General features: G+C 35.7%; 1 pseudogene; it reads right to left on the bottom strand.

Moving 5' to 3' along the window:
- Positions 1-2,151: 2,151 nt before the first annotated feature.
- On the bottom strand, positions 2,152-2,250 carry LOC132298011 (small nucleolar RNA R71; annotated as a pseudogene).
- Positions 2,251-14,421: the final 12,171 nt, after the last annotated feature.

Genomic DNA, 14,421 nt, shown 5'->3' with positions numbered 1-14,421 from the left:
TCTACTTCTTGATTTATGTATTTTTTAGGGGATTTGTATTATGATTCATGTCTTGACACTTTTATATATATAGATCTTGTTTCTTCAATGATTTATGTGGTTTAATGCTTCCAATTAATCATTTCATTCTATCCATATGTCTATGTATGCTAGAGTAGATGTTCATGTGTTTGTCTCTATTTCTTGTGTTATTGATGCATGTCTATGTATGTTGATGCTGTAGATCTAGAGATTGTTAAGACATAGTGCTTAATGTCATGTTCTTGTGGTTTATTTGATGGTTTATACTCATTTCTTGATGGATTGTTTCTTTCCCTTAGTTTAATTAGTTTAATTTCATGCCATTAGCTTAGTTGTAGAGTAGTTATTAAATGGGAGGACAATCCATGCTTGTTGTTGATGTTCCATACTTATGAAAAGCAAGTAACATATATCTCTAACCTTATGATGTGTTTGGATTATGAGCTTAAAGAAAGGATTAATAGCTTAATTTGATATGTTGTGTTATCCATCCTGTTGTTTAGACAATATATGCTTAATTTGTCATCCATGCTTGTTGAAACAACCACACACACACACTTTGTTGCAATACATGTTCTTCCCCTCATTAATCATTCATTAGAGGTGTACAAAAGCTATGCTTAGTGGTGATCTCTAAACCCCAAGATCTCTCTCTCTTTTATTCTCTCTATTGCATTATTGTTTACCTTAGTTTAATTTGCATCTAGTTTAATTCAACCAACAAACCACTATTTTGATCACTTGACCTACTAACCCTAATTTTGATTCTTCAACCTAGTACGACACTCAATCCCTTGGGACGATCCCTACTCACCCTAGCTATATTTTTAGTGAAAGGTAGTAGTGGCAATTTCTAAATGTAAAACTTGGCCACATTGCATAAACTTTGCGTTTGGTCCGACGACACCAAGTTTTTGGCGTCGTTGCCGGGGATTGATTGATTGGCAACGTCGTATTTGTGGAATCAATTAGGAATTAGTACTCTTTTGATCGTGTCTTTACTTTGTTTTCAATTTTTGTTACTTATTATGTTTGTTCTTGTTTGACAAGGAGCATTGGGTTAAGAAAGCAAGCAAAGGAGCATTCAAGCAAAGGAGCTAAGCAAGCAAGGAAAAATGCTAAAAATCTAAAAATTTGCTACGCTAAGCTAAAAATTTAGAGTTGAAGTGCTAAAGGACCTTTGTGAGCTTTTTCTTACTCAAACTCTTAGTTAAATTGTCGGCCCACGTGGATGCTTGTATTTCAATTCTTAGATAAATCGTGAGCCCGCGTGGAGGCAATTTACTTTTCTTGCATATTTTGTTAAAGCATGGGAGTATGAGCATTGTATGCGGAGGAAGTTTGTTGATTGTTGATTTGTTGTGAAGGTGAAGTGTTTGTTGTTATTGCTTGCTGTGTTGCATTGTGCATGCATGGTCGTAGATCATTGAGACCCACTCTTGTCCCTTAAATTTTTTATCTTGAATCCATTGTTCGAAACCCTAGGAGAAGAGGTAGTTCTTGTCAATCCATTTCATCAATGGAAGGACAGAATGAGGACCATGTGGAGGACTTTGGTCACATAGACCAACAAGGCATCCTCCACCCCAAAGTGCATTATAATAACATGCAAGTACCATTAGGCACGCCAAGGCCATATGTTCATCCACCACAACAACATGGCCAAGTTCCATTGGGAATACCAAGGCCAATCTATGCTCCACCACCTCCCATCATTCAAGGCAATCAAGGTGCCCATGTTGCACCTCCAATTGCTAATCCTCCCCTTGCTTTAAGAGATTACTATGTGCCTAATGAATATAATGCACCCACATGCATTCAATTGCCACCATTTAGAGCACACCACTATGAAATCAAGCCACAAACCATTCAAATGCTTCCTAATTATCGTGGACTTCCAAGTGAAGAAACTTACAAGCATTTGGATGAGTTTCTTGAAGTATATTCCATCGTAAAATATATGGACATGCCGGAAGAGGTCTTAAGGCTTAAACATTTTCCATTCACCCTTAAAGATAAGGCAAAATATTGGTTTAACAATCTTAGGCCTTTTTCAATAACTTCTTGGGTGGAACTGCAACAAGAGTTCTTGAAGAAGTACTATCCGGTTTTTAAGACCAATGCCATGAGAACCTCAATTCGAGAATTTTCACATGGGGATGGAGAAACATTTCATGAGGCTTGGGAACGCTTTAATGAATTACTTAGGAAGTGTCCACATCATGACATGCCCAAATGGCAATTAGTTCACTATTTCTTTGAGAGCTTATCAGATAATTACAAAGGCATGGTTGATGCTTCCATGGGTGGCTATTACATTGATAGGCATGAGGATAACATGTGGCGTCTTTATGAGAGCTTGAGTGAAAATTCTTTGCATCATACTTTATCTTCGAAGAATGGTAGAAATTCTAGTGGTAGGAAGAGTGTTGGCTTACATCAAGTCGACCACTCCAATGAAATTACCGCCGAAATGAAATCATTATCTCAAAGGTTTGATCAATTTTTGATCAACCAAAACTCGGCGAATCGAGTATATTCCTTCCCTAACCATTCTCATCATGCATCTAATGAGACATGTATGACTTGTTCAAGTGTTTTACATTCTACTTTCAATTGTCCACATGGACATGTGCAAAGTGAGCATCATGAACAAACAAATGCTGTTTGTACTAATCAAGGGAACAATCCTTATGGAAATCATTACAATCCTAGTTGGAGGAATCACCCGAATTTCTCTTGGAAAAACCAAGGGGAGGGCGTAAACCCTTCCCAAGGCAGTTTTCAAGGAAAGTACATTCCACCTCCACTATAAGGCCAAGGTTCCCAAGGTTTTAGATCATCATATCTATAAGGAAACCAATTTTCAAATTCTCATTTTCCTAATTAACCATCATATTCCCAAGGAAATGTTAGAAGTCCCACTTTTGAAGAGAGAGTTTTAACCGCTTTGGGTACTTTGGAGGCAAACGCACAATTGCTTCATTCTCACTCTCAATCCATTGCAAAGCTAGAAACCCAAGTAGAGCAAATAGCTAGTACTTTGAATGTAAGAGAGAAGGGAAAAATGCCTTTGAATGCCCCCACAAAAGCAACAATGTGTTGTGGAGACTCATTCTTCATTAGAAGGTCACACAATAGAGCATGTCAATGCGGTGACTACCTTAAGAAGTGGAAAGGTTGTGGACAACCAAGTGGGTGTGTCCAATGAAGAGAGTGAACCGGTGCAACCACAAGTTGACACTCGTCCCGTTTCATATCATATTCCTCCTTCATTGCATGTGCATGACCATATAAATGAGAATGTGTTGAAAAGTGATTTGACAAGTGATTTTGAAAAGAAAGATGTGCAAAATGATTTGAAAACTTCTTGTGTTGAAGAGACTTCAAAGAAAAATTCTGAAAAGGTTTTTGAACCAAAAGCTCCATTTTCGGATGCCTTAAAAGGATCCATTTCTAATGACAAGCAAAAGGCCAAAGTCAATGAAATCATGCATGTGTTTAGGCAAATGAAAGTTAATCTTCCACTTTTGGATGCAATCAAGCAAATTCCGGCTTATGCCAAATTCTTGAAGGACTTATGCACCCAAAAGAGGAAGAACAAAAGCCAAGCACCTAGAAAAGTAGTCTTAACCGAGCAAGTGAGCTCAATTTTGCAGCATAACACTCTTCCAAAGTCTAAGGACCCCGGTTCACCTACTACTTCATGCATCATTGGTGATCATATCATTAATCGGGCTTTTCTTAACCTAGGAGCAAGTGTTAATCTTCTTCCATACTCGGTATATGTCAAATTAGGCTTAGGAGACTTAAAACCAACGTCGGTAGTTTTACAACTTGCCGACCGATCAATCAAAAAGCCTAGGGGTATCATCGAGGACGTATTGATTAAAATTGATAAATTCTTCTTTCCCGTTGATTTCGTTGTCATTGACACGGAACCGGTCCCAAATCCTAAGAGCCAAATTCCCGTTATCCTTGGCTGTCCTTTCTTGGCAACTGCGAATGCCAACATCAATTGCAGGACAGGAATAATGAAGATCTCATTTGGCCACATGAAGGTAAAGTTGAATATTTTTAATCCAACCCCCAATTCATTTGACAAGCATGAAAAGATTAATGTTGTAGAGAAATGTCATGACCTTAAAAGTGAATGAATTGAGTTTTTGTGTGAGACCAAAGTTTCAAAAAGTCCATCTTTAACCTTGAAACCAAAGAAAGTTGTTTCAAAATCCTGTTTTGAAAGGGCGTGGAAGCCCAAAGATTATCTTGACCAAGGACCGAAAATGTCTTTTGAGCTTAATCCAACAAGTTCCTTAAAGAACCATTTGTTGGGTGGAGTTCAAAACACTTATCACCCCATTGAGGAGGGGATGCACTACAAGATGTTTGATCCAGGCTAAAAGAGCCCAATGTCTTACTAGAGACGTTAAAGACTAGCAAGACATTTCGTAGGGTGTCAAAACCCTATTCCTCCCTCATTTCTATCTTTAATTTCATTTCTTGCGAAGTATAGATACTTGTTTTTGGTTTATATGCATTGCTAGGAACTTTGATTAGGACTGTATGCACTTTATGTTGAAATTGAGCATTTTGCATAAGTTCAATTGATCTCAAATAAGAGTTTGATCAATCGAATTTCAACCTGCATCCAACACTTAGAAAATTTTCGACCTGCATCCACCTGCATCCAAATCACCTCTCTATCCCATCGTTCGAACTTGTTCTCAGATCGATCATAAGTCCTTAGATCAATCCAAACTTCAAGTTTGATCGATCTTGAGTTCCAACACTTAGAAAAATTTCTAAACCCAAAACCCTGTATATTTTTAGCTCTCTGTTAGATCGATCGAACATTTTGTTCAGATCGACCTCTGTTCCTTATCTCACTATCTTTGACTTTGTTTGACTATTTAATTTTAAAATTTTAAAAATATTTTTATTTTATTTTATTTTATTTTCCAAAAATTCCAAAAAGATTTTAAGTTTAGGTATTCTAGAATCTTTATCTATCTTATTTTACTGTTTTATATTGATTTCGTGTTATTTCCATTTTCAGGTACTTATCCCCAAAACAAGCTAACTCAGCCAAATAAGAGCATAATTGAAGTAATTCTGGGATGAATCAAAGGAAGGAGCAAAGTAGAGCAAAAGGAAGCAAATGGTGGAATTTCAGCAACTTCGATCAATCTCAAGAAAAGTTCGATCGATCCAACTTTCATCGATCTCAGCATTTCAAGATGGATCTGAGCCATGTTTGTCCCTATTCAAAGATCTCAAAAGTTCGATCCATCCAACTTCCTTCTGCGATCGATCGAACATTCTTGTCCTTATCTAAATGATTGATCTTATCTAGTTGTACCACCCTACCAAACGCTTCTGTCCTTTTCCCAAAAATATCTTCAAAATATTTCAGATTTGTTTTTATCCAAAAAGGCGCCGCCATCGAGGTTCGATCCAGCCTAAGTTCGATAGATCTCAGCCAAGTTCGATCAATGCAAGTCCAAGGTTTGATCGATCGAACTTCCTCTAGTGTGAAAAAATTAAATTTCCAACTCACAAAAAGTTGTCCTTTATCCAATCATTGGGGAATATTTATTGTACGACCCTAACTCATTTTGGATGTCATTTGACTTACCTATATAAGGATAATGATTATTTTTTGTATTATATCATATCATATCATACCTTGTAAAACTCTTAGGGAGGAAGCAAAAAAGAGGAGGAGGCGAGAGACACCATTGGAGACTCTTCATCAACCAAGGAGCAGATTTCTTTCATGGAGCTAGCCCTTGAGGGTTGGAGGACATCATCCATGAGTGGCTCGACATCCTCTTAGGGCTAGAGTTAGCCCTAAGCATGCTTTCTACTTCTTAATTTATGTATTTTTGAGGGGATTTGTATTGTGATTTATGTCTTGACACTTTTACATATATAGATCTTGTTTCTTCAATGATTTATGTGGTTTAATGCTTCAAATTGATCATTTCATTCTATCCATATGTCTATATATGCTAGAATAGATGTTCATATGTTTGTCTCTATTTCTTGTGTTATTGATGCATGTCTATGTGTGTTTGTTGATGCTATAGATCTAGAGATTCTCAAGACATAGTGCTTAATGTCATGTTTTTGTGGTTTATTTGATTGTTCGTACTCATTTATTATTGGATTGTACCTCTCCCTTAGTTTAATTAGTTTAATTTCATGTCATTAGCTTAGTTGTAGAGTAGTTATTAAATGGGAGGACAATCCATGCTTGTTGTTGATATTCCATACTTATGAAAAGCAAGTAACATATATCTCTAACCTTATGATGTGTTTGGATTGCGAGCTTAAAGAAAGGATTAATGGCTTAATTTGATATGTTGTATTATCCATCCTGTTGTTTAGACAATATATGTTTAATTTGTCATCCATGCTTGTTGAAACAACCACACACACACTTTGTTGCAATACATGTTCTTCCCCTCATTAATCATTCATTAGAGGTATAGAAAAGCTATGCTTAGTGGTGATCTCTAAACCCCAAGATCTCTCTCTCTTTTATTCTCTCTATTGCATTATTGTTTACCTTAGTTTAATTTGCATCTAGTTTAATTCAACCAACAAACCACTATTTTGATCACTCGACCTACTAACCCTAATTTTGATTCATCAACCTAGTATGACCCTCAATCCCTTGGGATGATCCCTACTCACTCTAACTATATTTTTAGTGAAAGGTAGTAGTGGCAATTTCTAAATGTAAAACTTGGCCACATTGCATAAACTTTGGGTTTGGTTCGATGACATACCAAGATATCGACCCAAAAACTTAATTACATCATTGGAACAATTAAACGGAATTTAATTAAAATAAAATAATTAAATTTCTAGATTTTAAAACAATTCCAAATGATTCCAAATTAATATATACTAAGGAACAAGTCAAGGGCATTACATATATCAAGTTAAAAACTTAATTAAATCAATGGAACCATTAAATAGATTTTAATTAATTAATTTAATTTAAATCTCTAGATTTCAAAACTTATCCAAATATCCTCAATTTAATATATGTCAAAGAACATGCCAAGGCCTAATTTAATATCATGTTACAAGTTAATTCCACCCTAGATACAACTATGTGAATTAAATTTCATACAAAGAAAATAATTACATAAAGTTTTCAAAACTCATCCAAATATTCTCAAATTAATATATGTCAAAGAACATGTCAATGCTTAATTTAATATGTTGTCATATGTCAAAGAACATGTCAAGGCTTAATTTAATATCATGTCACAAGTTAGTTCCACACTAGATATAACTATGTGAATTAAATTTCATACAAAGAAAATAATTAAATAAAATTCTAGATTATATACCATGACATGCATACATGTTATATAAGCCTTAAAAACAAGTAATACACTAAGATTAAAATCCTATAATATCCCCTACCTCAATTTAAGATGAAAATCTCAAATGACACTAAAGTGGAACCTTGTGACGACCCTGGTTTTTAGGCCAGCGTGTCTTGTGATGAACCGAAGATTGACCCTAGGGGCAAAATAGTCATTTCTGAAAACTGTGGACTCGGGTGCCACCGAGCACACCACTGGAAGGAAAATGAAAAACTAATCAAGATGGACTCAAGAATCACTTGATTCGGAGTCCGAATGAGGAAAATATGAAACTCCAAAGTTTAATAAAAATCATATTTTTTGGTTTGAAATCAATGCAGCAAGGGTACTTCGCAAGGGGTAAAAAGGTCTTTTCAGACAAAGTTGGATGCAACTGAGTATACTGTTAGATAGACCAGGAAAATTTAATGAATCTAGACTCAAGAATCACTTGATTCGGAGTTCGGACGAAGAAGATATGAAATATCAAAGTTTCATAAAAACCAACTTTTGGGTTTAAAATCAGTGCGGCAAGGGTACTTTACAAGGGGTAAAATGGTCTTTTAAGATATAATTTGATGCAATCGTGCATACCTTTATATAGACCAGCAAAAACTAATAAACTTAGACTAAAAAATCACTTGATTTGGAGTCGGGACGAAGAAGATATGAAGCCTCAAAGTTTCAAAAAAAACAATTTTCTGGGTTCAAATCTGGGTAGGACCTGCCCAGATTTTTGGAATTCAAATGTGGTTTTGAGGGCTTAAACCATATTTTTTGGGAAAAAGTTATGAACAAACCCCCCCCCCCCCCCCCCCCCAAAATCATGTTTTCTACATGACCAAGTCAAGAGAAGATTTTATTTTACAAGTGAAATACCCAAAATACCCCCCTTAGATCAGCACTTTTTCCGGAAAAACCTGGAACGACCAGATTTTTCAGATCTACGAGTTGTTTTCGGCATCAAAATGATTTTTTTTGTAAAAACACGAAGAAGAAACCCCCCCTAAAATTGAGTTTTTTACCCGTTAGGGCAGACGGAATCGAAAAAAAATCACTATGAAATCCCCAAAATGCCCCTAGATTAGAACTGAACAAGAGGGTCATAAAGCTGCTAAATCAAAACTGGAAGCTGAAACTTCACGAGGGATTTCCGGTACCAAGACAACATTTTCTGGAAAAACACAAAGAAGAAACCCCCTCTAAAATCATGTTTTCTAAGCGACCATGTTGAAAGAAGAAAATAAAACTGAGGTGAAAGGTCCATAATACCCCTAGATCAGAATATGCAAAAAAAAATGCGAAATGAATTTACAAGAGGCTCAAAACACAAACGATGAGGTTTTGCCCAGAAACGACTATGCATGCAAACGTAACTTACCCTATTTAGACGCGCTACAATGGTCCATGGCTTAAAAATATAGCCGATGCAAAATCCGACCCCCCAACGGACAAAAAGGCAAAAATGGACTTGGAATGGAAAACATGGAATCCAAAAATGCAAAACGGGATCAAATGACCATTTGGCCCTTGGCCACACTTCATACAAGATTAATAAAACCTTATAAAAGAATGAAAATGGAATTCCCACACCCGATGCAACCGTGGTGAAGCAATGACTTGCGATTTTTCAAGTTTTTCATAACATTTCATGAAGTTAAAAAGTTACATAGAATACAATATACATGTCATTGGCCTCCGGCCTCATCTCATACATATCAAATACATTGAAAGGAGTGTACTTAAGTACCCATTACATACATGGAATCAAACATACATATTTTGACATATAAGTCTACAAAATGACATTTCATGCTAACATTTGCATGAAATGGAAACTTGAAAGCTACTCGACATCCAAGGAATGCTAGGCTTCACGAACCAAGTCTTCGTACCTGAAATATGCCCCAGTATCATAGGGGTGAGTAACATAAAGCTACTCGTAGGAGATGAGCATGCATCGACCTAGCATTTTACAAATTTATCACCTTAAAGTGAAACATGTTAAAGGGGCTCATGCCACCTAACGTCTATGTCCAAGTGAGACTCAGGGAGCATCCTAAGCTACCTTAGAGTCTAAGCAACAAGAATCATGATATACATACGTGTATGAAACGAATCATGGTTGGGATAATCTAAAGAACACGACAAGAAAAATACTTGAGCATATATTAACATGAATTACATTTTCAATACAATTGAACTAGGTCTAGAGTAATCCATACAATATAACAAAAGCATATTTGAATACAAGTTAACAAGAATCACATTATCCATGCAATTCAACAACAAAAGAGCATGTTATACAATGCAACAAGGTTTAAGTTCTCAAAGCCATCAACTTAGAATCTAAAGCATAAAATAACAGTAGTGGTTCATGCCACCTAACGTCTATGTTATAAATGAATCAATAGGATCAATCCTAAGCTTTATTAGAACGTCAAAACACGATTTTCAATATCGATGCAATTTAACCAACATTGGAACTTCCAATACAACGCATAAAACACAATTTTGCAAAGTTAACATCCTGTAACTTAAAATGGAACGACAATTAAGAAACAACAAGTTACAACATCATCTAGTTATCAACTTGAAAATGAAATGCGAAATCAACAAAGTGGATACTCGGACGTCACGCCGGATCAGACCGACAACATAGTTACTTTAGGGTTACTAGCCCATGGGTAACCTCCCTATGTGCGCACTAGACTATATATAGAGGGACTATCCCCCGTACTAGAACCATATCCTAGCCATAGTCAAACAATGACATCCCCAAGTTTCCAAAATCAACAAGTTGTGCAACAACGCATATATCAACAGGAATATGCAAGATAATCAACTATCTACTAAGCACAACCAAATTTGGAAACATATACAATACATGCTCTAAATCCACAACTAATATGATATGATGAATGTCGAATCTTCAGTGTGCGATTCATTACACGCTATGCATGAAAGATGTTAAATACGAAGTGTGCAAATCATTACACAAGGCAACAATATATTCAATAAGGAAAACATATTATCACGAATACAAACATAGCAACTATGTTATCCAATGTTCAAAACATAACCAAATGAATATACAACAAGTCTAAGTCCATGATTTGAATATAGAAACCACTTCTAAAACACAACTAGATCATGGGGCAAATGGATAGAATTTAAATAGATAAACACAATTAAATTCTCTAGATTCCGATTCAATTCCAAATAACCTCAATTTAGTACATGTTAAAGGACATTGCATGGTCATCACCTATATCCATTTTAAAACTCAATTAGGTTGTTGGAACAACAAAGTAGAACTTTAATTAAATCATGCTAATTTAATTACCAAGGTTCTAAAACAACTTCTAATAGTCCCAAATTAATATATACTAGTAAACAAGTCATGGCCAATACAAATATCAAGTTAAAACCTTAATTAAGCTAATGGGACCACAAAATAGATTTTAATTAATTCTTTTAATTAAAATCTCTAGATTTTTAAACTTAACCAAATGCTCTCAATTTAACATATCTTAGAGAATATACCAAGGACTAATGCAATATCACATTACAAGTTTATTTCATTCAATTTAAGACCATGTGACTTAACCTTTCACAAAAGTTAAATATAAATTAAAAGTTGCAATTCTTATGCAATTAATCCCAATTTAATACATGTGAACAACCACACCAAAACTTAATTTTCTAGTATGCCACAATTCAATTCCAAGTTGTATATCACCATGAGGATTAAATTTTAAACAAGAAAATTAATTAAATGAAAGGTTTTAAAACCTCACCGAATATTCTAAATCAAATATATGTGAAGCTATATGGCATGTAGATCAAGAATATCAAGTCGGATTTCGAATGGAGTGAATAGTGCACTCGGGGCAAATTAATTTTCAAAACACCTCCAATTACTTTCAAATTCAACTATGTTGAAGAGCATGCGAAGGCCTAATATAATATGCTAACATATATTAATTTCAAGCTAGTTAAGGCCATGTGAATTAATCTTTCACTTAAGATAAATATTAAATAAAATCTTTAATACTTATTCAAATGTTCCAATTTTAATACACGACAATGAGCATATCAAGGGGTAATATAAAATCATGCTACATGTTTAAACCAAGTCATGAGCAATCGGGAAAATTAGATCCCGTACAAGAAAAATAAATAATAAAATCTCTAGATTTTATATTTAATCATGCAAACAAGTAGTATAAGCATCACAAGCATGCTATATAACAAGAATTTAAACCTAAAACATCTCCTACCTCAATTTGAGATGAAAATCTCAAATGCCATCAAAATGGAACGGCTCCAAATCCGACGAAACTACTAGGTTTTGTCGGGGACAACGCCGTAAACATAACCCCCATGAAAGCCCCATCAAAATCATAACTTGACCTCAAAACCAAACTCAAGAAATGGTCAAAACTGAATTCTAATAAGGGGGAAAGGTAGAGCACGGCGAAGGGAACAACAAACGTTAAGGCCGAAGACTTTCCATCAAGGAAAAGTGAACCAAAAGAGGAGAGAGAAGATGGCAGCATCCCTTGGGCTGCCATGGGAGCTCCAAGTCGTGCATGAAGAGGGGAGAAGATGAAAAATGAAATATCTCACCCCCCTTTTATAGAAATCTCAAAAAGTGCCCCGAGCGAGCCCCGCCGGGTCCGAAAAAGTAAAATTTGAGCAGACGCGCTCAAATGGCAAAACTTTGTGAACAAAAAAGATTCAAAATGATAAAATATGAACAACGGAAGAAACGGCGTCAAAAACTGAGTCCCGAGCAAAAAGTTATGCCTAAAACAAGTTTGGCGCTAACCGGGTCTAGAAACCCTGAAACTGGAAAACATCGTCCAGGAGGAAATTCCAAGAGTACACAACTCGACGAAATGTGAAAATGAATCTTGTACGAGGATCCAGGCTCAAAACAAGATATTTTGCAATAACTTTCATTAATTGCACAATGGCCCCTCCAAAAAGTGAAAACTGCACTTATAGCCCAGAATGAAAATATCTTCCAAAAATATTTTCTTAAAAACCCCTGAAATAAAATATCTTCAAAAGATATTTATGAAAAACACCCCAAGAAAAGAAAATAATTTCAAAGAACTTTGCATCCATACCCATATGGACACCGGGAGCAATCAGAGTACTTTCTTGCAAAAGTGAAGATACGTATTTCGAGGAAACCACTCAAGATGAAGGCACGTGAAGTCAAAAACCAACTCCGAGCATGAGAAGTGGGGTTGTGCCAACAATGTGACAAATGGGGAAAAGACAGAATAGGGAAAAGGACGAAATAGCGTATAGTGTCCAAAAACGAAAAATGCGAAAATGACTCGATCCTCAAAGGAAGTTGTCAATTCACTTGAAAGAGTCTCAGAAACCAATTCTGAGCACTCGAGATGACACTAAGCGACACGAAACAGAGCTCAGAAAAGAAAATTAAACGAAAAAAATTCATTTGTAAAATTTCAAGAAAAATGAAAGGAAGGCAAATGACCGGGTCGTTACAAACCTCTTCAAATCCGACAATATTTCGGGGTTACGATGGGGACAACAAGGGGAACAACTATGCCTCTTGTGGCAACACCAAAATCCAAACCAAAATTCAAAACCTGAATTCAAAAATGGTCAGGATTCTAAAAGAAGAGAAACGAAAGTCTCGACAAGGCCTACAACAATGCCTTCATCGTCGAGGGAAGAATTAATGTGGAAGGTGTCCAAAAAGGAGGAAGGAAGGTGGCAGCCCAAAGGGTTGCCATGGCTGCTCAGCCGTGAGAAAGTGAGAGAGGGAAATCTGACTTTTTTCTCTCCTCCCCTCTATTTATACAAATCTCAAAAAGTGCCCCGAATGGGTCCTGCCTGACCCTGAAAAGTGAAATCTGTGCATACGCGCTCAAACAGTAAAGCACTGTGAATGAAAAACGACTGAAAAAAAAAATTGAACAACAGAAGAAACGGCGCAGAAAACTGAGTCCCGAGTAGTTGATATGCCCCGAATAAGTTTGGCAACAACTAGGGTCAAACACCCTAAAATTGGGAAAAACGACCGGGAGACAATTCTAAGAGTATGCGACTAGTTGAAAAATGAAAATGAATCCTGTACGAGGATCCAAACCCAAAACGAGGTATTTTACAATAACTTTCGTTAATTGCATAATGGCCTCTACAAAAAAAGGATAATTGCACGAATGACCCAGGATGAAAAAACTTCCAAAAATATTTTCTTAAAAACCCCATAAAAAATAATATCTTCAAAAGACATTTATGAAAATCACCCCAAGAAAGAAAATGTTTCCGAAGAAACTTTACATCCATATCCCTGTGGACACAATGAATAACCAGCGTACTTTTCTACAAAAGTAAGACACGTATTTTGTGGAAACCAAATGGAATGAAGGTAAGTGAAGACGGAAATCAAATCCGAGCATAAAAAGTGATGTTACGCGAAAGAAGTGATAAACGGGGAAAAAGACGAAAAAGGAAAATGTCCGAAAAAGTGAGGAGATGACACAGTCCTCACAAAACAAAGCGAATTCTCAAAAGAGAAGAGTGTCGAAGGCTTTTTCCGAGCACTCAAGACAACACGAAGGGACAAAACTTGAACTTATAAAGGAAAACATCAACGGAAAAAATTTATCCGTAAAAACAGGGAAAAAGAAAGGAAGGAAAATGACAGGGTCATTACAAGACCCTTTTCCGTCTCCTTGAGGTCGTATTTATAGGCCTTTAGATGTTAGCAAATTGATGATTCGTGCTAGACAAAAAAAAAAAAAAAAAAAAAAAAAAAAAAAAAAAAAAAAAAAAAAACCCCTGAGGTTATTAAAGAGATTTAAAAAATATGATCTCATTTATTAAGGAGATTTGATAAACTGAGATTATTAAGGAGATTTGATAAACTTGTTTTTAGGAAAACTTTGACTTAAATCAAAATATTAATTTTGAAAAGATGCGATATTTTATAAATGATTATTTATTTGAAAAATATAATTTC

Source organism: Cornus florida, unplaced genomic scaffold (assembly GCF_030987335.1).
Source record: "Cornus florida cultivar Cherokee Brave unplaced genomic scaffold, ASM3098733v1 CherokeeBrave_3.0.0_Hap2_Chr02, whole genome shotgun sequence".
Lineage (NCBI taxonomy): Eukaryota > Viridiplantae > Streptophyta > Magnoliopsida > Cornales > Cornaceae > Cornus > Cornus florida.
This window is presented reverse-complemented; position numbering and strand designations above follow the sequence as displayed.